The 27,849-nt window shown below is 44.8% G+C and overlaps 2 long non-coding RNA genes across 3 annotated transcripts in view; one reads left to right on the top strand and one right to left on the bottom strand.

The window, feature by feature from the left end:
- LOC139030652 (uncharacterized) overlaps positions 1–17,087 on the top strand; it is a 28,724-nt gene extending 11,637 nt beyond the window's left edge. The window contains exon 3 of the long non-coding RNA XR_011483073.1: positions 16,038–17,087. This is a non-coding gene — a long non-coding RNA (uncharacterized lncRNA). The remainder of the gene's footprint in view (positions 1–16,037) is intronic.
- LOC139030651 (uncharacterized) lies at positions 12,907–25,861 on the bottom strand. 2 transcript variants are annotated; one of them, XR_011483071.1, is made up of 3 exons: positions 24,042–25,861; positions 18,917–23,807; positions 12,907–13,318 (listed from the first exon to the last, which is right to left on the bottom strand). It is a non-coding gene; the product is annotated as an uncharacterized lncRNA (long non-coding RNA). The 2 variants fall into 2 exon arrangements; XR_011483072.1 differs by lacking the exon at positions 12,907–13,318 and having other exon boundaries at positions 18,619–19,341; positions 20,934–23,807.
- Positions 25,862–27,849: the final 1,988 nt, after the last annotated feature.

Below are 27,849 nucleotides of genomic sequence, written 5' to 3'. Positions count from 1 at the left end.
CTTTCGTACAGATGGGAAAACCTGGACACTCAGTGAGGTTAAGCCTGGTCCTTCACCTGAGCTGCCTGGCTCCTGAGCATGTGCTCTTTACCACCTCCCTAGAAGGCTCCTTATCATTTCTTCTCTGTCCGTTAGTTCTTTATACAGAAAAACAGGAAGCAAGCTGTAAATGGCTTACATTATAGAGTGTGGGGTGCATACAATCAACTCTTTGTTGATCTTCATTAAATCGCTAGTAAGTCTCAAATATTATTGTGTCTGTGTGTGTGTGAATGTACATGAGTGTGTATTGTTTCTCTATCTCCCTATCTTAAACAATATATATATTTTCTACTGAATGAAAAAATACTTACCAAAATTAAACTTCTGGTACCCAACAGGTACTTTGAAAGAAAGCACTGCACTCAATATGCCAGCAAATTTGGAAAACTCAGTAGTGGCCATAGGACTAGAAAAGGTCAATTTTCATTTCAATCCCAAAGAAAGGCAATGCCAAAGAATGCTCAAACTACCACACAATTGCACTCATCTCACATGCTAGCAAAGTAATGCTCAAAATTCTCCAAGCCAGGCTTCAACAGTATGTGAACCGTGAACTTCCAGATGTTCAAGTTGGATTTAGAAAAGGCAGAGGAACCAGAGATCAAATTGCCAATATCCGTTGGATCTTCAAAAAAGTGAGAGAGTTCCAGAAAAACATCTACTTCTGCTTTAGTGACTATGCCAAAGCCTTTGACTGTGTGGATCACAATAAACTGTGGAAAATTCTTTAAGAAGTGGGAATACCAGACCACCTGACCTGCCTCCTAAGAAATCTGTATGCAAGTCAAGAAGCAACAGTTAGAACTGGACATGGAACAACAGAATGGTTCCAAAGAGGAAAAGGAGTACGTCAAGGCTGTATATTGTCATCCTGCTCATTTAACTTATATGCAGAGGACATCATGAGAAATGCTGGGCTGGATGAAGCACAAGCTGGAATCAAGATTGCCAGGAGAAATATCGATAACCTCAGATATGCAGATGATACCACCCTTATGGCAGAAAGTGAGAAGGACCAAAGAGCCTCTTGATAAAAGTGAAAGAGGAGTGTGAAAAAGTTGGCTTAAAGCTCAACATTCAGAAAACATGGCATCTGGTCCCATCACTTCATGGGAAATAGGTGGGGAAACAATGGAAACAGTGAGAGACTTTATATTTTTAGACTCCAAAATCACTGCAGATGATGACTGCAGCCATGAAATTAAAAGACGCTTACTTCTTGGAAGAAAAGCTATGACCAACCTAAATAGCATATTTAAAAGCAGAGACTTTACTTTGCCAGCTAAGGTCTGTCTATTCAAAGCTATGGTTTTTCCAGTAGTCATGTATGGGTGTGAGTGTTGGACTATAAAGAAAGCTAAGTGCTGAAGAATTGATGCTTTTGAACTGTGATGTTGGAGAAGATTCTTGAGAGTCCCTTGAACTGCAAGGAGATCGAACCAGTCCATCCTAAAGGAAATCAGTCCTGAATATTCATTGGAAGGACTGATGCTGAAGCTGAAACTCCAATACCTTGGCCACGTAATGTGAAGAACTGACTCATTGGAAAAAGATCCTGATTCTGGGAAAGATTGAGGGCAGGAGGAGAAGGGGACGACAGAGGATGAGATGGTTGGATGGCATCACCGACTCAATAGACATGAGTTTGAATAAGGAGTTGGTGATGGACAGCGAAACCTCGCATACTGCAGTCCATGGGGTCACAAAGAGTTGAACATGACTGAGCAACTGAACTGAACTGAACTGATCCAACAGGTTAGGATTTTAGTTAGGATACTAGTTCGACTACTGTTAAAAAAGTCAAAATAATGGTAGCTTAAACAAATAGAAGTTTATTTTTCTGTCCTGTAATAGTTGAAGCATAAATAATATAAGGCTAACATAGTGACTTCATGATAATGGAAACCCAAGTTTCTTCCATCTTGACTCTCTGTTATCCTCAACAAAGGATTTCTGTCTCATGGTTGAAAGTGGTTGCTCCAGATCCTGCCATCATGTCTGCCTCCCAGCCTATAGAAGGGGGAGAAGGAAGAAGTGGAGGCTTATTCTTTCCCTGTAAGGTCATGGACCAGAAATGGCACAAATCACTTCTGTTGACATCTCATCAGTGAAAATTTATTCCTTTCCACACCTAAGTGCAAATAGTGCTGAAAAATACAGTCTTTGGTGAAATAGTCAATGGTTTGGCTAAAACTCAGAGACTGAATCGTCAAAGGAAGAAGGAAGGATTGGCTGTTAGGGGGCGACCAGCAATCCTGCCACAGGGTACAGCCAGGTCAATAGACCCTTGTATAGAATCCTGCCTTGAGAAGGCTTATTTCATATTGAATACACACCATTTTGTATTCACAAATGATTTTACTGTTTTTCGGTACCTTTTAAGAATACAAAGGAACTACTGATGGCTGGCACCTCTAATGTGAACATTTGCAGAGGAACGTTTTTTAGCAGAGAAGCTAAAAACTCAAAGGATGACAAAATCAGTCTACATTCCTACTCCCACTTAGGGTGAAAGCATAAAAAGTTAAAGTAGATGTATAAGAGAACAAAAGGAAACCCAGTAGCTTGATGTTCCCACATGATGTGTACATAATGTGAGGTAGGCAATAGATTGGGTACTTTTCTATCAGCAGTTTAGTAAATTCACTTGGAAATGGAATGGATTCACTTCTGCACAATGCTGGAAACAGCAAGATCACATCTTTTTTTCCCAACCCCCCACCTGCCACATTTAGATTCAGATACTGGCTTCAGTGTGAATACAATAGGCACTTCCCTGGTGGTCCAGTGGGTTAGGACCTTGCGATTTTACTGTGGACAGCCCAGGTTCAGTCCCTGGTTGGGGAACTAAGATCCTGCAAACCATGTGGTGCAGCCAAAAAAAACAAAAACAAAACAAAAAAAACCTATGAACACAGTAATACAGTGTGGACACGAAGAGCACACGCATGGAATGCATTGGCAGCCTGGAGCCATTTCCTCACCTTGTTTACTCTGGTCTGAAAGGCTGGTTCAGATTACATCAAAGTGTGTATCAGTATCAGCGAAAACCCATGTCTCATAGAACTGAGCTGCTAAACATTATGATCAATACAAGGCTGACTTGATGATCCACAAGTATAATATAATTTATAGGTTCATGTCCAAGTTCAAGGAGTAAAACAAATATTATAAAATTACAGGCTCTGTCAAATGACTCTAAAACCACCAGTCAATTTAATAATAACAATCAATGAAAATCCGTCAGATGGGTTATTTAGGAAACTTGCTTTTATATAGGCCATACAGTAAAATAACTGAATTTTTCACTCATCAGCAAATTACCTGTGCCTTGTGAAGACACGAGCTAAAATGATAAAACCAAGGGACTCAAGAAGTCATCACGTCCAGTCCTCCATCTGCAGTCAGGTCAATACTTAACCTATTTTTAGCAAACTTGAGTAATGGGAATTGAACTGTCTTCCTCTGAAGTCTGTTCCAGGGTCCAATGAGGAAATGCTTTCGTATTCATAACCACCATTGTGCTGTAATCTCAGCCCATTTCCTATAATTTGCTCTTCCATGGAGATGGAAAACAGCTGGCCATTTTTTTCTTGTGATAATCTTTTTTTTTTTTTTTCCCAAATTCACGCACACTCTGTTCTCTCCTTTCCATGTTAAAACACCCAAACTCCTTTAGCCTGTTTCTAGAAACTTCCTTATTTTCTAGCACTTAGTGTTCCAAATCGTGGTTCTGTGAGTTTGTCTGTATTTCTTAAAAATACGAAGTACTGAGCAGTTTAAACTGGCCTTGCTCAGTTCAGAAACACTGGAGGAGTCTGTCTCAGCCTTGGTATCTCAGTCTCAACTGCACTCTCTGCTTAAATTTCAGTCCTCTGTGACCTTCAGGTCATTTTCATGACCTGGGAGCCCCACCAATTTTTTCCCCCATTCAGCTTTTGGAAAACAACTTATCTTGTTGGTCAAGGTGGGTTAGGACATATTTCCCTCCTTCAAAACATTTAACATGTCCCCAAACCTGGTGTCCTCTGTGACCAATAAACACAATTTAAATGAATTCCTCCAGCCTCAGGTGAAGATAGCTAACAGCCCTAAACCAGCACATGTGAGTCACAGGAATATTTCCCCTCAGTGGATGCTTCAGAGCACAAACCTCCACAGACACTGTTGAGTTCACTTGACGTATCGACTAAACACTGTGGAAGGTACAGTGAAGACCCAGGTTTAGGCCAGGGCAGGGTTTCTCAGTCTTGGCACTCTCAATATTTGGAACCAGAGAATTCTTTATTCTAAGAGGCTGATCTGTGCTTTGTATGGTGTTTAGCAGCATCCTTGACCTCTGCCCCCTAGATTCCAGTAGTAATTTTCTGCCCAGGAATGACAGTCAAAAACGTCCTCAGACATGGCCCCAAATCCCCCCTCCAGAGTGGAGCACAATCAACCCTCAAGTTGAGAAACCACTCTTCCAGATGTATGACTTCCCTTTCCAGGAAGTGAATTGGTTCAAGAAAATTTGCTCACAGCAGGTTCTCGTTCTGTTCTTCCCAGCCTCCCAGAACCTGTTGGACTGATCGTGCATCATATGCTGAGGTACTTTTCCCATCTTCTCTAATCCCATCCTTTGAGATCAACGTGATCCCCTTTATTTTATCAATATTGAGTGGTTGAACTGAGTCATGTATGGATGTGAGAGTTGGACCATAGAGAAAGCTGAGTGCTGAAGAATTGATACTTCTGAACTGCGGGTGTTGGAGAAGACTCTTGAGAGTCCCTTGGATTGCAAGGAGCTCAAACCAGTCTATCCTAAAGGAAATCAGTCCTGAATATTCATTGGAAGTATTGATGCTGAAGCTCCAATACTTTGGCCACCTGATGCGCAGAACTGACTCATTTGAAGAGGCCCTGATGCTGGAAAAGATTGAAGGCAGGAGGAGAAGGGGATGACAGAGGATGAAACGGTTGAATAGCATCACCGACTCAATGGATATGAGCTTGAGCAAGCTCCCGGAGTTGGTAGTGGACAGGAGAGTCTGGGTTGCGGCAGTCCATGGGGTTGCAAAGAGTCAGCCATGACTGAGTGACTGAACTGAACTGAATTAAGAATGAAGTACCACTCACCTACCAATGGGTGTATATGAACCCAAATCAGGCAGGATATAATGGTTCTGTTTTTCCATCATCTAATATAGCCCTTCTCTTGATGGTTGGTGATTTGTAATTACTGGGGTCATTCTTCCCCTTTGAACACGATGCAGATCTCATCCTATAAGAATGCTGCAGTCTTCTTTAAATAGAACCCACACTGTTTCACTGAGGTGGTCAAGAAGGAAACCCCAGTGGAGAATCCCCTGATGGTGCGGACCTTGACAAATCTGGGTTTACTTCATTAGATGAGATGGCAGTTTCCTTGTGCATCTTTAAAAAGCTGTTCCTTCTCCCCCAACCCCTACACACACCCTGCCCTCGGAGTTTCACTTCCCCTTGGTATCATCTGCTCTCACCATCCACACATCCAGACCCTTTCGGCCTGTTCAGTTGTGCGGGGGCTGGTTTGGTCTTCTTGATCAGCTTTCCCCATTGTCAGGGGCGCTGGGTTACATTTGCCTAAGACTTTGTAATTCCCAAAGCACTTTCCCATGTGCTGTCACATTTGATTCCTGCCCCATCTGTGAGGGAGCCTGGGCAGTGGGATTACTGAGATGAAGAAAACAGAGGTGCAGGGGGGCTCTGGATGGCTGGGGAAGGCCTGGAAGTAGGGTTAGGCATCCTGACTTCACCTCCAGAGCACATTCAAGGGACATCTGTTTGGTTAGATGGCAGTACGAGCTCTTTCTGCAAAAGCTGTGCTTTGGTGGCTGTTCACGCTCCCCTTTTTTTCTGAGAGGGCTGGTTCCATTCCCTGGGTCCTCTCTTTTTATCTAATAGACAGAAAGAATGGCTTTTAACTTTGTGATCACATCAACCTTTAATAATGGTGTCGTTTTCTGCCTTCCATTGTCCCCTCATGGTCTACCTAAAAGATGAATTTCTTTCTTCACGCAGACAATCCAGGGTCTAAGAAATCTGTTTCAGCTGTATTCTTTTCATGCACATGATCTCTTCTGCCAGGCAGCACCAGAGCCTCCTTGCTTTCCCCTGTTGGCTGCAGCCTCTAGGAATTCATTCTTTTTTCTGTGCCTGCTGTCTCGTCCCCTTCCCCCTGCTCCCCACAGCTCAGTGCCAGCACCTTCCAGAGTCCCCAAAGCCAGGCCTCACCCACTTGGTCTCACCCATGCCTATCTCACTGACTGAAGTGAAAACTGGATGAAACGCTGTCTGTGAGCTACATAATATACACAAGAAGGGCAATATGACGAATTTAGTGTATGATGTGAAAAGGGCATCCTGTTCTCTCAGACCCTTTGTCCCTCAGATTTCGTTCCCATTAGCTTTTCTTGCCAAAACCCTGAGCTTGAAGAAATGCACCTTCCTGCAGCTTGCTTTCTTTATCTTGCTGATTTCTCTCCTTCCTTCCTTAGAACCCTGAATGTTATCATTTTGTGGTCATTTCCACTGAAGTCCCTGGGCACTTTCCTCCAAAGATGGGAGAAATGTGGGTATGTTTAGAGGCTGAGCAGGACTCGGGAGAGAGGGAAAAGTTAAAGACATAGAAGACCAGAAGGATTATTGAAGGAACAGAGTCCTGGATGACATGAGTCCCCAGAATAGGAGCAAGGAATCTCTGAGGTAGGAAGCACAGAAACGAGATAGGTGCAGATAAGTTGGAGGTGGGGTTGAGGGACATTCTAAGGTCTTAGACTTAGTGCATTAGAGGTTTTGTGAAGATGGCCATGGGGTGAGCATTGGTTGACTTGGCAGAGCCCAGTGACCCAGCGTAGGGTGGAGTGGGGTGTTATTGGTTTAGTAAAGGTTGGGCAGTTTGGAGGACAGGCTTTGGAAGAGAATGTTGTGAAGGAGCAGACGCACATGTTCAAACTGATAACTGGTGGAATCCAGGCTGGGCAGGAAGCAAGTGAAGCAAAGAGGGTTAATAGACTTGGATGGCGTCCTCGACAAGAGAGCTGAAAGGCTAGACGTTGGTGGTCTGAAGCCTCGAGATTAGAGTTTAAGATTTCTGGCAGAGAACATGTCTGGGTGACGACAAGGCCCCAGATGTGGTAACATAAGCGGTGCCCAGGAACGGCGGAGGTGAGGGCTGACCCACACAACTCTGTGGACCCTGCTCCCGCGACCTTGCCAGCGTCCCAGGAAACAGGGAAGGCCTCGTGAGCCCTGACCCCGGAGTCGGGCCTGCCGGATCTGGTCTGTGCCTGCCCTCCCTCAGTCAGCGTGTCACCAGCATCACCTTTGCCTGGCCTCTCTCTGATTTCTTGCATGTTTTCCACCTCACACGCAAGCAACGGCTTTGGCTGCTCCCAGCAGTGACCCCGTCTCTCCCTCCTGGTCTTCAGAGCCCTTCAGTGTACCCTCTCCCCAAGGACCCTCCTTCTCAGGCATCACCCCAGGGAAGATTCCTTTCACCCAGCTGGCCTTGGCCTCACTGCAGGTGGAGTGTGGGCAGGACTCCTGGACGCTGAAATCACCAGCGCACAGCACCCATCTGGGGAGAGGGGAAGATTCTAAGGCAGGTTCTCAGTGACAGTGAGGAGCTAAGGGCGTATAATATTTTTTCTATACTAAGACTCAAATTCCCACAGGAGCCAAGCAGGTAAATAAACCAGTGATGCCACCCAATGTCATATGATAGAAACCAGTGCGGCCCACGGCCACCTGGCAGACACATGTTCTATCTGTGGAGCAAGAGTGCTCGGCTCCCAAATTGTTGCCATATAGGAATGTGGGCTCAGCGCTGCCAAAGCTTTTCATCATTCAAGAGAAGCCAGAAATCTAGGTTTGTACATAAGATCTCCTGGTTTTCAAATGATTACAACTCACTCAAAGGAAAATTTTAAGCGACTTGTTAGCCAGACCATCTCTGATGAGTGAACGTCCCCTGAGGTTCGCCACTGTGCCTGAGTAATGGTGTGGGCACGCCAGAGACAAGTGGAGAGAAAGCTTGTGTCCCATCCTGCGAACGGGGGGCAGCCCTGGTGTTGGGGTGTGCCAGTAAAAGGATTTCCTATGAAGGGTATAATTTCTCCCCCTGCTAAGACTCAAGAAACAGAGTTGAAAATGAATTTTAAGCTTTTTTCTCTCAACCCTTTTTTCTTACTTTTAACCCTTTGGAAAAGTCAATTAAACATGCACAGCCTTGATTGGTGGCATGTTGGAAAACTGAGAGGTAAGCAATAAAAAGAAGTAAAACTTCCCTGCAAGCCCTCCTTTCAGGTTGTTGTTGTCAGTCCTGTCCGACTCTTTGTGACCCCATGAACTGCAGCATGCCAGGTTCCCTGTCCATCACAATCTCCCAGAGTTTGCTCAAGCTCATGTCCACTGAGTCAGTGATGCCATCATCCAACCGTCTCATCCTCTGTGGTCCACTTCTCCTCCTGCCCTCAGTCTTTCCCAGCATCAGAGTCTTTTCTAGTGAGTCAGCTCTTCTCATCAGGTGGTCAAAGTATTGGAGCTTCAGCCTCAGCATCAGTCCTTCCAATGAATATTCAGGGTTGATTTCCTTTGGAATAGCTTAGCTACTACATTGTACGGGGTGGAGGATGGGCACCTGGAGGATGGAGAACCAGGAAGGTAGCAGCAGGTGAGCCAGCAGAGGGACCAGGAACAGCTGGGAGGGTGAGAAGCAGGAAATGAAAAGAAACAGCTGAAACCAGGACTGACTGCTGAGACCCAGGATAAATCGCCAAGGAGGATGGCCATGATCCCCAAGGTTGGTGGAGGCTGACATGGAAAGATCTTTGCCATATGTGGCTAGGTGGAAAAGCAAATCCTAAGAGAACATTACAGAATGATCCATTTTGTAAGAAACACATGAATATTTAGATGATATGTACATGGAAAAAGTTTGGAGGAATATAAGTGAAATATTAAATGTGGCTTTTATTGGTAGGTGAGTGGCATGTTTTTACAATCCACAGAGATTGCTTTTGTGGTATGGTAGAAATGGGTCTGGCGTCACTTTTTTTTTTAAGTATCATAGATTTTATCTCTTAATTTTCTTATTTTTTAGCCTCACTGCCTGGCATGACAGGTGTTAGTTCCCCAACCAGGGATGGAACCCACACCCCCTGCAGTGGAAATGCTGAGTCTTGACCACTGGACCACCAAGGAAGTCCCTGTTACTGCTTTTTAAAAACTTTGCATGTATTAATGGGTTTGGCCCTCACTACCTCCTTCTGAAGGCAGTACTGTTATTATCCCCCATTTTATTATTGAGGAGGAAAATAAGGTGCGGAAATCTAATAACTTGCCTTTGCTCATACAGTTGAAAGCAGTACAGTAGTATTAATATTGACAATGTTACAATTGTTTTATAAAGAAGAAATTATCTCCACATGTGAGCACTTATTTGAAAATCTGTGTTGTGCAGTATTTTTTTTCCAGGTGATAATTTTGGGGGTTCAAAACTTCTTGCCTGTTCCTAACCTAAAACAAACCAGAAGTCTCCTTGGAGATTGGATCGCCGTCTTCTTTCATCCTGGTCACTGATGGTCTGGAGCCTGTTCTTAGTTGTTGCTTCCTTCCCATGTGTTTATTGAATGCATTTCATTACATGTGTAGAATCTGTGTTTACCGCATTTCTGCTTTTATCCCTTCACTGTTTTCCTCAGTGAAAGTGAAAGTGAATGTTGTTCGGTGGTGTCCAACTCTTTGCAACCCCATGGAATTCAGCCCATGGAATTCTTCAGGCCCGAATATTGGTGTGGATAGCCTTTCCCTTCTCCAGGGGACCTTCCCAATCCAGGTTTCCTGCATCACAGGTGGATTCTTTACCAGCTGAGCCACAAGGGTTTTCCTCAATATATATTTTATTATGAAAAATAATGTGTTAAGACTGAGTTCTTTCTGGGGCTTCCCTGGTGACCCAGTAGTTAGGACTCCACACTTCATTGTGGAGGGCCAGGGTTCGATCCCTGGTCAGGGAACTGCATACCACACAGGACAGTTAAAAAGAAACTGAGTTCTTACTATGCATCAAGCTCTATACTAAGGCCCTTTCAGAACATATCGTGTTTAATTCTCACACCACCGTATCAATAAGGGCTCTGATTGGCCCACGGGTGAAGCCTGAGAAGCACAGAGAAGTTAAGTAACTCTGCCAAAGCCACACAGATAGCAAATGGCAGAGCCAGGATTTGACTCCAGTCTGTCTGATTCCATAGTTTGTGCCTTTAAGGGCCACACTCTACTGCTAGCCCTGCTCACTGTGTAGTAAGGGAGCGAACAAGACTCCTTTGTCCCGGACCTCAGAGTACACACGGACATCCTTGGGCAGCAGGCCTCCTGCTTCCCCTGCCTGGCTCTGTTACTTTTGGCTAACAATCATGGCAGCCTGGAATAACCCAGGCCCCTCCGGCCCACATTCTTGGCCTGTTTGCCAGGCCGCTGTGTCTCACTTGTGCTGATGACATCATCACCCTGGTCCTGAGCTGAGAAGTCAGAAGCGCCTTCTCTTCACGTTTATGTATGACCCTTTTCAGCCGGTCCGTCTGTCAACATGAGTTTTCCTCTTGCTTTCTTTTCCCTTGGCTCCCTCTGGTTCTCTTCTAACTTACCATGTCTCTGCAGGGGCTTGATTTCCCTTCAGGCTTGGAAAACCCAGGCTTTGCCTTAAACCGTCTGCTCCCTTGGCCCCCCAGCCTGTTCCTGAAGACACCGTCCCTTTACTGAGGACACAGTCCCCTGCTCTCAGATCACACTCCTGAAGAGAATTGAAAACGCTCCTCCAAGCCATTTTACAGGGAGTTTTGTGGGTCAAACCCACTCCTCTTTTCTGCTCAAATATCTGAAGTTCCTCCTGGCGTGCTTGCTCTAGTTGAGACTGGTCCATATCATTTCAGGCAAATCAGTGGAGAAGGCAGCTAGTACTCTGGAGAAATGCTTAGTGACAGTATGGAGCTGGGTGTTTAATGGGTAGCCACCTTCCAAATTCACTTAGTGACTGGATGACCCGTTTCTCTCCCCAGACCCTCTCGTTTTCTGTTCCCCTTCTCTGGTAGGAAAAGGTATGCTCTTAAAAAGCCTCCTTTTAATGGACCAAGAGCATTCCTTTTTAGCCACACTGTTCTAGATCCTAAAGACCCCTTCCCTAAAATGAGAACAACTTGGAGCAATGGGAAGAGTGATGATCAGAAGATAAGTTTGTAGAACTGGTTCTGTTAGTTAATTGTGTGTTTTGAGCAGTCGCTTAAGCCCCCAGAGCCTGAACCGCTCTCTTTAATATTCATTTATTCTTTGTCTGCGTTGGGCCTTACTTGCAGCTTGTAGGACCTTTCACTGTGGCACACAGACTCTCTAGTTGTGGTGTGAAGGCTCCAGAGTGCTCAACCTTCAGCAGTTGTGGCACGTGGGCTTGGCTTCTCCATGGCACGCAGGATCTCAGTCCCCCGACCAGGGATGGAACCCACGTCCCCTGCATTGTGAGGCAAACTCTTAACCACTGGACCACCAAGGGAAGTCCCCTGAATCTCTTTTTATGTGAAATGCTAGTGATCATCCATCCAGTGTCACAAGGTAAAGTGGTTAAGACAGCTTTGATGACAATGCAGACATAAAGTCTCATTATTCCTTCAAGTTTTCTGTCTTGGAGGCCCATGCTGTAAAACTATCAAAACTTCTACCTTGACTTCTAAGAGGAAAGTTGAAATCCTTAGATGATTGGTTTTAAGCCTAGAAAGTATAGTAATGACAAGGTATGGAGGTGCCTGGGGCTACCTTGGCCCCTCCTAGTCTATGATCTGGACAGTTGCCTGCTTATCAACCTTAAAGGTGCAATGCAAATGCAGTTTCAAGACCTCATCCCTACTTCCCATTTAATTGTCACTTTTAAGTCCCTTCTGTATAGAAATCCTAAAATCATATCAGATTGCTGTCTATTAATTTGTAATGTGAAATTGAACAAAAATTAGATAACATATATTTGTATATGAGCTATCTATATGAATAGCCACAGTATTTTTAAGTAAATACTCATATTGTTCATCTTATAAGAAGTAGACATATATAGTGAAGAAGGTTTATAACAGAACACAGTGCATTTTTAGGTTTTTTCTTAGACATACTTTCACATCAATGCTCAGTAGAAACTCTATTACTTATTAAGAAATAGAAGCATCTCTAACACGGCAAATCCAAGGAGTAAAAGTTAAGATCAAGAAGTTGTTCGTCATAGGTCTACAGGTAGGAATGCTTTTGACTGCAGTTTGTATAAAAAGCCCAACAACAGTTAAAGCCATGTGTATGTCTATTATTTACTTAAGAAATCCAGGGTTGATTTCTGTGTTTCAAGAATGAAATCAATCAAGGAACCGGGCATTGTCGTACTCAACCATCTTCTGCAAGATGCCCTTACATTTATCACCTCATATTTGTAAGATGGCTGCCATTGCTCCAACTATCATATCCCTTTATGACAGCATTCCCATCAAGAAGTAAGGAAGGAAGAAAGAGAAAATACGACAAGCCTTTTTCTTCATGTGACTCATCAGGGAGGAAAATCTTTCCTGAAGCTCCCAGTAAACTTTGCGTTATTTTTCATAGCTCAGATTTGGGTGACATGTCATCTACAGTCCGATCACAGGCAAGGGAGTAAGAGGCTTCAGCTGTGATTCATCCCTTGGGCTGAGTGAATTGCAGCCCTGAATGGCTGTTGGGTAGACAACAGTATTAGCCACAACAAAGTAATCCAAATGTGGGCTTACAGAAAATAAAGAATTTGGGTTAAGTGAAAGCACACACATTTCTCAAATGTAAAGTAGCTGTATGTTTTATTCATGAGCTAGAAAATAAGAAACAAATGTACAAAAAGATGTGCTGGGTTATGCCAGGCAGAGAGTATATAGATCTGGTCTGCAGAGTGAGTGTGTCTACATGTAACAAGCAGGTGAGAATTTTGAGTGGATGAGACCCACTTGGCTGGAATCCACGGAGACAAGCAAAGTGACAGCAGGCAAACAAGCTTCTATATAGGTATCTCTAGGAAATAGAATTGTTATATCCAACTGACAAGTCTCTTAAGAAGAGTGATCACTCTGCGTTGGACGTCTACTGGCTATCCATGTCGTGGGGGATCACGGCCCCAGGACTCCAACATCACAGCCCCTCCAGTGAGCCTGTGATCTTTGTTTGAACGGGTTGAATCCTCCATCCTGGGCATGTGACCCTGGAGCAGAAACATGGAGGGACAGATAGAGTTGGAATTAAGTCATCCTATGGCAATGCCTACAAAGAGGCTTCAGAAGTTCCTGCTACTGGTCAGCCCTGTCTCCTGTCATCCATTCCCAGGGCTTAATCTTTCATCTCCTCCTTTCTACTCTTTGATTTTTTTGGAGGGGGTTGCTACACTGGATCTTCGCTGCTGTGTGTGGGCTTTCTCTAGTTGCAGTGCGGAGGCTTCCTGTTGTGATGGCTTCTCTCGTTGCAGAGCATGGGCTCAAGGTGCTCGGACTCAGTATTTGGGGCACATGGGTTTAGTTGCCCCGTGGCAAATTGGATCTTCCTGGGTCAGGGATTGAACCTGTGTGGCCTGCATTGCAAGGCAGATTCTTAACAGCTTGACCACCAGGGAAGCCCTCTACTCATTGATTGATCCCACAAATATCGGTGAGCATACTGTGTGTGCTGGGCACTGTCCTAGAGTCTGGAGTGCAAACAAGAATGACAGTGTCCCGGCTGTCATGGAATGAACAGTCTCATAAGGAAGACTGATGACAGAGTAGTAAAGAAGATCATTACCCACTAGATAAGTCCTGTGAAAGAGAAAGTGTTTTGGTGTATTAGAGATCAACAGAAGAGGCCACTTCAGATAGGATCATCAGGGAAAACCTCCATGAGCTGCCCATGATCCTCCAAATAGTCCTTCTTTCTTGCTCTGTGTAACCAGGGTCAGTTTCAATTGCTTGCTGTTGAACATTGCTAACAGACACATGGAACAAAGGGAATTCATGAGACCCTATCACAGGTGGTGCTACTGATAAAGAACCTGCCTGCCAATGCAGGAGACATAAAAGATGCAAGTTCTATCCCTGGGTCTGGAAGATCCCCTGGAGGAGGGCATGGCAACCCAGTCTAGTATTCTTGCCTGGACAATCCCGTGGACAGAGGAGCCTGGCTGGCTACAGTCCAAGGGGTCGCAAAGACTCGAACATGACTGAAGTGACTTAGCACTATCATAGACAGGAAACATCAGCCTATGGATCACAAGCCCTTCTTTCTCTGAAAACATATACCCAAATCATCTTTTGATAACTAAACTTATTAAGAAAAAAAATCTAGGAGTATATTAATATACATATACCATTATACCATATACCATATACATAATACATAAACCATAATGTAGGGAAAAGGTGTTCTGGAGAGGAGATGGAGGTCTTCTTGCTACTGCATATTCATAAAGAAGCTTTCTGGGACAAATCTGACTTGTCTAAGTCTGGGCAGTATGAGTCAGTTCTTCCAGGGTCTGATCTTATCCCTGAATGAGGTGATGGCTTCAAGTGGACAGCACTGAGAGTTAGTACCTGGATAACTCAGTAAAGTACCACAGCCCATGAAGTCTGGCTGGAAGAGTCTGTGGATCTTACCCATCATCTTTAATACTGAGGGTAGTTTTGAAGCCATCTCGACCTCACGGTATTCATGAGGAAACCTAGGCTAGGACCCAGATTGATCACTCAGGGCAACCATGCCTCAGCATTTACCTGGGTCAGAAGTAAGTGTACTTTCAGTCTGGAGCCCTGAGTATGAACCACAGCTGCTTCGATCATGGAACAAAACATCTTAACACAAAGAATTTTGTATTCAGTGCATGGTGATGGAGGACCTATGATGGGAGATGCGGCTTGAAGAGTAAGTTGGAGCCTGATGGTGTGGGGCCGACTTGCCCTTAGGAACAGGGAGACAGAACACTTTTAAGTAAGGGAAATGGTGAAATCAGATCTGGGTTTTAGAGAATCAGGTCTGATGAGAAACGAGAGGAAGGTACTAGTGCAGGATTAGGAAGGATGAAAACAGTTCAGGTGAAGTCTTGAGCTAAGGCAGTGGGAACAGAGAGAAAAAACATTGGCAAGACCTTACAGTGATATCAATAGGCCTTGGGGGGAAGAAGAGAGGGAGGGATCTAGTCTGGGTGGATCCAGGCAGATGAGGAAAAAGAAGGCCAGAGAAGTTGTAAGTGGGAGCGAGAGGAATTTGGGGTGGTCATGATGAATTTAGTTTTAGCTTAGTTAGAAGCATTTACCTAGAAGTATGACCCTCAGCATTGGCTAAACCACAGTTTTGTAAAGTAACCACTGGTAGTACCCATGGGGAGAAGGTGCTTTGGTAGCAAATCCTAAGAATAAATGGTAGAAATGAAAGAAGTGGGACAAATGTGGGTTTAAAAAGAGAAATGATTTGGGAGTGATGGCTGAGGGAGAGCAGAGGAAAGAGGAAGGAAGCAACAAGAATTGCAGGAGTGAGCCAGAAATAGGCCAGGGGCAGGAGCAGCCATACCGGAAGGAAGGGGAAAGGTGTGAACATGTGGGTGGAAGGGGGAGAAAATAGGTAGGAAGTAAAGGATGTGAGTGTGGAAAGGACATCTCCTTTGGAAGGTGCAGGATGCAACTTTCAAAGTTGCTTCCCCCACCCTCTCTCTCTCCTCCAACTACTTGCCTTAGTTGTGTCTGCAAAAAAGGATTTTATGATGAGAAGCCTGCCTGGATCAGACCTAGGGGGGTGTCTTCTGGATCACAGGGTGTTCATCAGCAGTCTTTAAAAAGAACTCCTCTTCCTTAAGAATTTTTGTTGGCAAAACATGGAAGGTATATATGAGGCACAGATATCAGACGCCCCTGGGATTCTTCTTTATCGTCTTCCTCCTCACCTTCCTCTTGGTTTCCCAGGTCAAAAGGGCAGAACTTCCTGTCGGAATTTTAAAGCCTCTGTCGCCTTGATTTTGTTCCTGGCTCAATGGAGATGAATTCCAAGTTGAAGACAAACAACTGTGCCTTGTGAACAGTCGTCCATGTGTTGAAAAGGCTCTAAGAGGTTTTTTTTTTTTTTTCTTTTGCAAACCTGTCTCAGGGAAAATTCCCGGTGGGGGAGAGAGAGAGAGTAAAATCCATCCTAGAAAGAACAACTTCTGATGACTCTGAGAATGTTATTTTCTAAATAATTCATGAAAGTCAAAGGTGTCTAATAAGAAGAGATGTGGGGTTGACTGTAAAGAGAGAAATAGCATTCCCTAGAACAAAACCTTCCTGAGCAAGTAAGTCTTGAGGTTAGAAAAGTTGCTTGCATGCTCTCAGCCTGCTGCTGGGCCCTGTGGGGCTGCCCACAGTTCTCATCTCCTCTGAATCACAAAAGCTGCAAGCTAAGAGCTTTCTGGGCAGATGGACGCACAGTGCTGTCAGACATCCTGCACGCCCAGCCTCGTACCACTCGCCTGGGGAGAACCACCTCGACTTTCACTCTCCTGATTTTCAAATTACTGCAGAAAAGCAGAAGTCCTGGGTCTAGGAAAGGAGGAAAAAGTCTCTGGAATTCCGTTCTCGGAATAAAGCTTACCTCTACTCATACAAGGACTGATGCTCAACAAGAAACCTTTAAGCAGTATCAGTCATGTGAAGACCAGCCCTCCGAGGTCTTGTCACCAAGTCTTTGCAAAAATTATTTGCTAGAAACTGTGATCCTCTCCTCTCCTCTGTTCTTGCCCAAAATATTGTATTTATCATCAGTAACAAGTGTGTAGTGACTGTCTATTGTACGCCATCCAATTGTGCTAACCACTGATGTGAAATTATATTTAAAAGCCAAAGTGATTAAAAATCAATTTTTCTAAATCTTTGGAAGCATCTAGAAATGTTGTAAATTCAAGGTGCGATGTCCCTGTCACATGGAGATATATTTTTACTTTTTAAAGTAAAAATGTTTTAAGAGTTCCCACCTCACAATATTATCTTTGGAATCTTCTGTTACAATACTTATTTACTTAATTCATCCAACAAGTAATTGAAGGGTGTACTAGGTGTCAGGCACTAATCTAGATGCTGAATAATTCAGTGGTAAATAATAATAATTATAATTTGTATTTATTAAGTACTTTCTGTGTACTCATTGTTTTAAGCATTATATGACAGGTATTATGTGTATTCATTAATTTATTCCCAAAACACTATGGTGTAGATGCTATCCATGTTATTATAAATATTACATATTGATATAGAAGTTTTAAGATGAGTAAACTAGGGCAGAGAGAGATTAAGGCACTTACACTAAGTCACGCATCTAGCTAATAGAGAAACTGGGATTTGAATCCAATGGTCTGGGTCCAGAGCTCCAGCTCTTAACCTCTTGGAAACAGTTTGCTGTCACAGAGTTTGCATTGTTAGTGGTTATAACAGGTGCTGGTATATTCTTTTGCAAGCATGCCATGGCCTCTGAGAGGTCCACATTCCTCAAACTAGGGGAACAAATAGGATAGCAAAAATGAGCAGTAGATTTAGAGTCAGGAGGCACTAGTGGCAAAGATCCTGCCAATGCAAGAGACTTAAGAGATGTTCGATCCCTGTGTCGGGAAGATCCCCTGGAGGAGGGCATGGCAACCCACTCCAGTATTCTTGCCTGGAGAATCCCGGACAGAGGAGTTTGGTGGGCTCCATAGCGTTGCACAGAGTCAGACACAACTGAAGTGATTTAGGTTCAACACCTCAACAAAGCATTTAACCTTTTGAGATTCAGATTTCTCATCTTTACATTGACGATAATCACCTATCAGGGATGGTGAAAGTGAAATGAAACTGTTAGTTGCTTAGTCATATCCGACTCTTTGTGACCCCATGGACAGTAATCTGTCAGGCTCCTCTGTCCATAGAATTCTTCAGGCAAGAATACCAGAATTGGTTGCCATTCTCTTCTCCAGGGGATCTTCCCAACCCAGGGATCGAATCCAGGTCTCCTGCACTGCAGGCAGATTCTTTACCGTCTGAGCCACCAAGATGGTGTCATTCATTAATGCCTTCTGTCTGTGAGGTTGACCTTTAATGCTGTTGATCAGCTTGGATGCTGCTGGTGATGTGGAGACTCACTACAGAGGGTTAGAGTAGGGAGAACAGCCCCAGCTCTTTCATCTAAGATTCAGCCGTTTGAGTATAGAAGACATATAGCAGTTTCCTGCTCACATGGAATGCTTTCAAGTGGGAAGAGAAGTTAAGTTCAAAGATGCTCAAAATTTAAAGTAATTAGAGCGGAGAAGTCAGTTTTAACCTAGTTGACATCCGTGTTAGCAATAAATGAAAAAAAAATAAATAAAAGAAAAAAAAAGCAATAAATGGTCTACAGAGCAGTATAAAGTTAAAAAACTTTTTAGAAAGTATCACATGGAACTAGGAAGTGTTTCTAAAAGTATTAACAGTATGACATTCACTGTAAATGGTAGGAAAAATGTTTGTCACATATTAAAAAAGACTTAGAAGGTAGAGAATCTTTAAAAATCTATTAATCTTTATTCACAAAATTTTATAAATTAATCCTTATTTTCCTTTTCATAGTTGTAAGGCTTGGACAAATTACACACTCCCTGAGCCTCTGATTTCTCATCTGTGAAATGGGAAAGTAATTACATTGCAAAATTGTTAGGAGGATTTGAGATAGCCCATGTTATATTACTTCTGGCTGTTATAGCAAAATACTCACAGAATGGTTTAACCAACAGACATTTATTCCTCACATCTTTGGAGTCTGGGAATTCCAAGATCAAAGTACTTTTTTTTTTTTAACTTACTTTGGTGCACTGGGTCTTAGTTGTGGCACAAGGGATATTCATTGTGCCTTGCTGGCTTCAGGAGTTGCAGCATGCCGGCTCTCTCTAATTGTGTCTCGTGGGCTTCAGAGCATGCAGGCTTCAGTAGTTGGGGCACACAGGCTTAGTTGCTCCGAGGCATGTGAGACCCTAGTTCTCCGACCAGGGATCAAACCCTCTTCCCCTGCGTTGCAAGCTGAACTTTTAACCAGTGGACCATCAGGGAAGTCTCTGGCAGATTCAGCTCTTGATCAGGTTCCTTGTCTTGGCTTGTGGACAGCTGCCTTCGTGCTGTGTCATCACTTGGCTAAGAGAGAGGGGGAGCCTGCTCTCTGGTGTGTCTTCTTATAAGGTTACTAATCCCATAACAGGGGCTTCCCTTGTGGCTCAGTTGGTGAAGAATCTGCCTGCAATGCGGGAGACCTGGGTTTGATCCCTGGGTTGGGAAGATCCCCTGGAGAAGGGAAAGGCAACCCACCCCACCCCAGGATTCTGGCCTGGAGAATTCTATACATCAGTCCATATAGTCTATACTATACAGTGCATGGAGTGGCAGAGTTGGACATGACTGAGCGACTTTCACTTTTCAATCCTATAAGGACCCCACCGTCAGCACCTCATCTAAACCTATTACCTCCCAAAGGCCTCATCTCCAAACAGCATCACATTGTGATTAGGGGTTTAACATAGGATTCTGGAGGGACAAGATTCTGTACCTAGCACATGTAAAACCTCAGTACAGTGACTAATAGGTGCCCAAAAAAGTAATAGCTATTTCCAGCTTTTGAAGAGGAAAATCAAGAGCTTCCTTTTCTTCTCAGACACATCTGTACTTATGTCTGTGTTGCCTCTGTTGGGTTCCTGCTGTAAGCCATTCATTCTATAGTTTGTAACATATATATATAGTACAAGCATTTCCTATACTTGACTAATGCCTGGGCATATTTTAAAGTTAAAAAACCATTATAGGTTGATTTCAGTTGTGTTTTATCCCAAACTATAAAAGCATAAAATTATATCTAACCTCCTATGCAATTGTAAAACCAAACAGATTATAGGAGCCCAAACGTACACAATCAGTATAATTCAGAATAATAATATTAGCGTGAGAGGTGGTGTTTGCACTAGCATAAATTATTGAACATGAGGAGACCCTGGCTCTGACTTCGGGTGCCAGTTCATTTGTGTGGACCCCACCCCCACTTTTCTTGCTTGTACAGTGCTCCTTGATGTCAGTTGGTTTCCAAGGTATCGCTCAGGAATTAGGTCCATTCATGCTCCTTTGTCATTAACCCAAGATAATTACAGTGTTACTGCTTTCTGCCAATACGACAACAAACACAACACAGACTTGGGAAAATAGTCCCTGTTTACGGGATTGGTGATCCGGAACATGTTCATATTAAATTTTTAAGACTATATTTGACATTAGTACACAAAAATTACAATTTTAAATTTTTTTTATTTATTCTTAAAAATGTTTTAAATATTTATTTGGCTGCACCAGGTCTTATTTGCAGCATGTGAACTCTTAGTTATGGCATGTGCAATCTAGTTCCCTGACCGGGAATCAAACCCATGCCCCCTGAGATGGGAGCATGGACCACCAGGGAAGTCCCTAAATCACAAAATTTTAGAATCATCATGGCAAACTCTTAGACCCATAGGGACCTACAGACCTTGGTTTAGGAACACTGATGTGCTCCTTAGATCTGTGAGCTTTGCCCTCAGAGAGTCTAGGTTTAAATCCTGCACTCCCGTGTGGTACTTGTGGAGTCTTAGAGGAGTTCACTCTTTTAGCCATTCAACAAACACACAGTGAGCACCTACTATGTTCCAGGCACATTTCTAGGCCCTGGGGATATAATGGGATACAAGACAAGCAAGGTCACTGCTTTTGTGGAGCTTACATTCTAGAATCTCAAGGGACAAATCATTTAAACACCTCCCCAAGCCTAAGCTTCTGTATTTATAAAATGTGAATAATAATGGGGCCTACCTCTGGCGAGGATGAGATGGTTGGATGGCATCACCAACTTGATGGACATGAGTTTGATAAGCTCTGGGAGTTGGTGATGAACAGGGAAGCCTGGCATGATGCAGTTCATGGAGTCGCAGAGTTGAACACAACTGAGCTACTCACCTGACCTCTGGCCGATCTCTGGCAGCCTAGATAAACTGACACACACCTGAAAGGTAGGCTGAACTTCCCTGTTTGGCCTAGTTTCACTCTTCACCCTTCTTATCCTGCTCTGCGCCTCTGGTTGGGCTCAGCTACACCAGCTCTCACAGCGAAGGGCAGAGGATGGAAGAGTAGGCTTGGGGTACTTATTCCCTAGGCTCTTTGCCTGCCAGGCTTCTGGCAGACAGCTTCTGCTTCAGCCTCAAACATGACACAGGAATCTTATTTCACAAACATATGTGCAAGAAGGGTCACATAATGTATTTTCGTTGAAAAGAATTAAATCTGCCTCCAATCTCCCATTCCACTGGGTTGGCGGGAAATGCCATGGCATTTCTCTCCTAGGGTCATGCAGGTCAGCATCCCCTCTAAAGGGGCGCTGTTCACAGCAGAGATCTATACTCAGGTCTGTGGGACTGTGAGGGTGGGTGTGCAGAGTCCAGACCTGTGCCTGAGTCTTGGAACAGCAAGGTCCGCTCCGCTCTGCACACACCTGTAGATGACAAACACACACGCTCACTGCCCGCCCTCGTGCCGGCAGCTGCTGCTTCCTCCCGACCACAGCTCAGAGACCCTGCCTCTGTGCGCCCCTCCCTCTGCACCCGACGGGCTCTCTGCACCTGTCCACACGTCCAGCGTGTGTGTGAACAGGAGTGAGCTCGCTGTCAGGACCCCTGCCCAGCACAGGCTCCACGAAGACTAACCAGGGAGAGTTGGTCAGACAGCATGAGAACTGTATTCATCTCCTGGGGCCATAACAAAGTGGCCCAGGCTGGGTGGCTTAAACAAGAGGAATTTATGTTCTCACAATTCTGGAGGCTGGAAGTCCAAGATCAAAGTGCTGGCAGGACTGGTTGTCTCTGTGGTCTCTCTCCCTCTGGCTTGCAAATGGCCATCCCGTTGTTGCTTCCTGCCGTGATCTCTCTGCGCATGTGGCCTCTTGTGGTCTTTTTGTGCATGCGGGCTTCTGTGGTCTCTCAGTATGTCCAAATTTCCTCTTCCTCTAAGGACATTGGTCAGATTGGATTAGGTCCCACCCTGAGGCCTCATTTGAACTTAATCATCTCTTTAGATACCCATCTCCAAATACAGTCACTTTCTGAAGTACTAGGGTTTATGGCTTCAACATACAAATTTGGTGTGGGGAGGGGATGGTCACAATTCAGTCCATATCAGTAAAATACTAACTTTATTTTATATGAAGAAGAAGATTGCCTTTTTCTAATTAGCACAGAGGCACATAAAGCTTTCCTGATAGCTCAGTTGGTAAAGAATCCGCCTGCCATGCAGGAGAGCCCCGTTCAATTCCTGGGTCGGGAAGATCCGCTGGAGAAGGGATAGGCTACCCACTCCAGTATTCTTGGGCTTCCCTTGTGGCTCAGCTGGCAGAGAATGTGCCTGCAATGCAGGAGAGCTGGATTCAATCCCTGGGTTGGGAAGATCCCCTGGAGAAGGGAACAGCAAACCTCTCCACTATTCTGGCCTGGAGAATTCCATGGACTGTATAGTTCATGGGGTTGCAAAGAGTCGGACACAACTGAGTGACTTTCACTTCACCACATGGACTAGTGTTGGCCCAGCTGGTGATCCTTAAAAGTTCAGTGATTCCAGGGCTTCTGTGTCCTGTTTGGGGTGTAGAAACCTTTGCAAGGGCTGGGAGCCTAGGGCCTGAGTCCAGCCTTCCCAGGACAGATGACCATTCCTCTCAGCCTTAGCAGCAGCACAGTTCTAAGGAGTGGGGTTTGGTTTCCACTGCCAAAGGACCTCCTGACCTTTGGCCTCCTTTCAGTCTGGGGGCCTTGCTCCGTTCTCCTCTCCTGCTTCTTCCTCCGCTCACTACTCTCCCTGGCCAGGACATCCAACACCATCTCCTCCACGAGCTTAGCTTTTTTCCTAACAAAGAGAAGGAGATATGTTATATTCAGCTGACTTTGATTCTGGGTTCTTCAACACCAACTTCTCCTTGGTCACTTCTTTCTTGGATTTTTGGATGGGGAGAGAGAAAGAAGGCAATGATGAAAAAATTAACTTCTCTCTGAATTAACCTGCCACATATGGAACGCTTTAGCCCACTGCCTGGCAAAACCAGCCCATCGTCATCATTATTCTTAATGTAATTGCTATTCTTACCACAACACTATATGAAGCAGCACTCAGAGTTATCTGAGCACAGGGCACCAAGAAGCTAGTGTCTAAAAGAGCACCGTCCAATAGAACTTTCTGCTGCGATGGAAATGGCCTTCATCTGCACTGTCCAACGAAGCAGCCGTCAGCCTCTTATGGCTTCCAAGCACTTGACATGTGGCTAGCTCAAATTTAACTTCAAATACGATGCAGCTGGCTGCTACCCTGCTGGGCCGTACAGATTTATAAGATTTTCATAGCAGCTGACAATAGAGAATGTTTGAGCATTTTCAGTCCAAATAATAGAACTATTTCAATTTCATTTCCCGGCCATACCCTGAGTCCCATTTTGCCTCTTTGCCCGCTAGAAAGAGGAGGGCTGCCCCCCTACAGATTCGACAAACAAGCCAGAAAGCCAACAACAACATTTGGAAGCCTCGGGGGATGTTTCTGCATTGAAACCTTGACCTTCCCAGTTCATTCTGCACAGCAGGAATGTCACAGAGCGATGCCATCCTCTCCTGACTTCAGTTTATGACATCCCCTTCCCCAGGTTTTATGTGGCATCTGGAAAAAAGAAAATCAAAGTGTAATTCAAATGAGTTTTGTTTTCCTGCGTTGGGGCTGTCTTTTCACGCCACCTCTCGAGACCCTCCAAGATGCTGCAAGGCTCCGCTCAGCCAGGCCTGGGAGGCACACATTCCAAGCCGGTCCAAGCTGCCAAGCTCCATGAAAACCCTCTGAGCACAATTAGGAGTTTTTACTAGATGCCTTAATGGTGTGCCCACTGCAAATGTGTACCTTGGCATAGCCAGTCCTCTAGGCTCCCGTCACCTTCTTACTGCAACGGGAATTGGCATCGCAGCCCCTGGAAAATGGGCACCTCTCTTCCCGACCTTCTGCATGAATCGCTCTGTTCTGTGGAGGAGCAGAGCTCGCCTCAGACGCCTGCAGACAAAACAGACGGGCTGCTTTTCCTGCGTCGGACTTTTCCCGGGGGCTGGAAGGGAGCCGAGGCGCTCTCCTTGAGCTGCCGTAATTTTTCCTCTCTTCCTTCCCTGCCTTTTCCAAGTTATATAATTTCCTTGGAGCCACATGTTTTTAAAAGTCCCTCATTCACACACCTTCACAAACACTCTCAAATAATGTTCATGCATCACACCCATCTGGGTGTGTCTTCAAGGGACACACCTGACGAATGCATAGAGTTGAATGAAATCCGACGGTGTCACCCCCTGGGAAGCACTCCTCTGACTCTCCATCACTTACAGAATGTAGTACAAGCTTGTTAATTACAGTAAATGAGGCCTTTTACGATCTGGGTCTGGCTTATGTTGACAGCCTCATCTCCCCCTGTTGTTACACTGGCTCCAGCAATTCTAAGCAGCCTGTGCTTCCTCAGACAAACTTCGCTATTTTGCTCCTGTGAGTATTAGCCTATGCTGTTCCACCTGCCCTGCAACGCCTCCTTGTCCGCCAGGGAACTGTCCCTCCCCGATGCTTCGGCCAGCAGGCACCTGCTCCGGGAAGTTCTCTCCTCCTGCTCTCTCTCTCCCTCTGCATTGGGTCCGTGCCCTGCATCTTACATTTACCCGCGTTTCACTTGTCTCTTTACATCACCTTGTTTCCTTGCCCATCTTTCTCCTTTCTTGGACTGTGAGGTCATTGAAGGGATTGAATCTGCATCCCCTGCATTGGAAGATGAATTCTTAACCACTGGACAACCAGGGAAGTCCCTCTTTTTCACCGGAACTGCCACAACCATAGTGCCTGGCTCATAACTGCCAATCACTACCCTTTGTTGAAATGAGCTGATAGGAACAGAAAGAACATCTAATGTGAGAAGTTGTGTATTCTCTTCGGGATAAAGTTTTGTTGAATTTATTTGAATTGGCTTAGGTTGTAATTATCATCTGTGCCTTTAAAGAAAAAGATGTGAATTACTATGGAAATAATCTTTTGCCGAAAAATAAAGGAGATAGCAAGGGAGAAACAGGAAAAATATATATGCGTGGAAGCATTCATTCAGGTCCTGTGCTGTGGGCTTCAACTCCAAAGGCACCTTGAATCTGCCTGCATCTCTCTACCAAGTTACATCCACCCTGGCCCAGGCCCAGCCATCTCTCACCTGGATCTCTGCTTCCAACTCCTCTCACTATTTCCACCTGCCCTGTTATGAGCTGCAATTTTGTGTCTCCCCAAAAGCCATATGTTGAAGCTCTAACCCCCAGTGCTTTGGGGGGTTATTAGATTCAGATGAGGTCATGAGAGGGGAGTCCTCATGATGGGATTAGTGTCCTTATAAGAAGAGGAAGAGAGACCAGAGCTTTCTGTCAAGTCAGGACACAGAGGAAAGATGGCCATTTATAAGCCAGGAAATAGGTCTGCTGTTACCGTGATCTTCCCAGTGTCCAGAACTGTGGGAAACAAATGTCTGTTGTTCAAGCCACCCAATCTATGGCGTTTTATTGTAGCGGCCAGGGCTAAGAAGCACAGTTCCCTCCTCACTCCATGCTCTGCCCAACAGCTAGAGTCAGCTTTTCCCAACATAGGTCAGTTCAAGTCATACTTAACCACCCCATTCACTTCCAATCCCACTTGAACACAAACACACTCCTCTCTCTGGCCTACCAAGACTTGCCGTGGTCTGGCTGCTGCCTCCTTTCTAGAATGCTGTCCTCGCTTCTCCTCCCTGTTCACACTCCAGCCGCATCACCTTCTGTCGTCTCTCCCAGGCTCAGCCCATGTGAGCTCTGCCCAAAGGACATTCCTGCAGCCAGCTGGATGACTGGCCCTTCAAAGGAAGACTTCCTGTCACAAGATCTCCCCTGCCTACAGTATCTGAGGTTGTTTCACCGTCACTTTCCACCACGTCACCTGTTTCACTTCCTCCACAGCTCTTTCGGGGACCTGACACACCTTCTTGTTTATTTCTTATTCATTTTCTGCCTTTCCCAGCCGGGCTCCTGGAGAACAGAAGCCGCACCTGCTTTGCGTGCTGCCTAGAACAGAGCCTGGCCCAAGCGGTGTCAGAAACGACTGGTTATCCAGACTCTGGTAGGTGCTTGGTGCTGTGCTGGACACTCCCACAAACACTACTCTGCGTAATCATGTCCAGGAAGGTGTCTTACAAAAGTTAGCAGGGAACGGCCCATGATTTTCAGTGTTTTGACATACCTGAGGTGGATTCATTTATAATTCGTTTCTTTGAAGTAGAAGTGAGTCAGAGAGAGTGACTTCATACCCAAGTCTATCCACATCAAAGCATTTATGGATGAATGCCAGGGTAGCAAAATTAATGTGACCTTAAAATGGAAGGGTCAACCTTAGCAATGTGGTGGGTGGTGGCAGCACCCCACTGGGGGCTTCAGTCCAGCACTTGATCACTCCAGCTCCGAGGCACCCATAAATTATGATAAGGTTGGTTCACTTTAAAAGCAGGTTCAGTTCTACCTCTCTACCCCTTTAGAAAAGATGAGTGCAGTTTCTGAAACACTGAGTTTCTCAGATGCAAAGTTGACTATGAAGGTTAGGTTGTGTTTTTAGGAGAGCTCTGTCACGGAGAAGGCAATGGCACCCACTCCAGTACTCTTGCCTGGAAAATCCCATGGATGGAAGAGCCTGGTAGGCTGCAGTCCATGGGGTCGCTAAGAGTTGGACACGACTGAGCGACTTCACTTTCACTTTTCACTTTCATGCATTGGAGAAGGAAATGGCAACCCACTCCAGTGTTCTTGCCTGGAGAATCCCAGGGATGGCAGAGCCTGGTGGGCTGCCGTCTATGGGGTCACACAGAGTCGGACACGACTAAAGCGACTTAGCGGCTGTCATGCAGAACCACAAAATTTCAGTTCAGATTATATTGCTTGGGAGCTCCTCGGCTTTAGGCAGTTCACCTAACCTCACATGATCAATTTTTTCCTCTGTAAAAAGAAGTGCTTGCTCTATCTGCCTCAAGAGTCCATTCTAAAGGTCAAAATTGAATAGAATCCTGCTCTGGAGGAAAGTGTAAAATGGTAAAGAGCCATGCATTGGAATGTGTTACTCTAATTATCATCACAATCTACTTCCTACAGAATCAGAGAATGACAGAATACTAGAAATTATTCATTCAAACCCTTTTACGTGATATATGTGTGCACGTGTGTTTAAATGTTACATAGGTTATAGAAACAAGCTCTTGGTGACTTTTTGTCCACTTGAGAACACTAATACATGTAAGACATTCTGACAGTAGGATAAATGATCAGATACGTACTTTGTGTGAGTTTGGGGTGGTGGTCTGGAGAATTGTGATGGTGTCCTAACCATCTCTCCTGCCTCTTAAGGCTCTCTGCTCCCCAAGCTACCCCCAAGCATTGGCACAAGAGAGATTTCTCCAACAAAATGTAGTATAATAAAGTGGTTAAAAGTGCAAACTTTGGACCCAGACTGCTTGGGTTCAAACCCCAGTTGTGCAACTCAATTAGTCAGTTATTTCAGCTCTCTTTAAAAATGGGAAAGTATCAGTAATTTCCTCTTAGGGTTATTCTGAGGATTTAATGAATTACTGGGGCTTCCCTGATAGCTCAGTTGGTAAAGAATCTGCCTGCAATGCAGAAGACCCCGG

Source organism: Odocoileus virginianus, chromosome 23 (genome assembly GCF_023699985.2).
Source record: "Odocoileus virginianus isolate 20LAN1187 ecotype Illinois chromosome 23, Ovbor_1.2, whole genome shotgun sequence".
NCBI lineage: Eukaryota > Metazoa > Chordata > Mammalia > Artiodactyla > Cervidae > Odocoileus > Odocoileus virginianus.
This window is presented reverse-complemented; position numbering and strand designations above follow the sequence as displayed.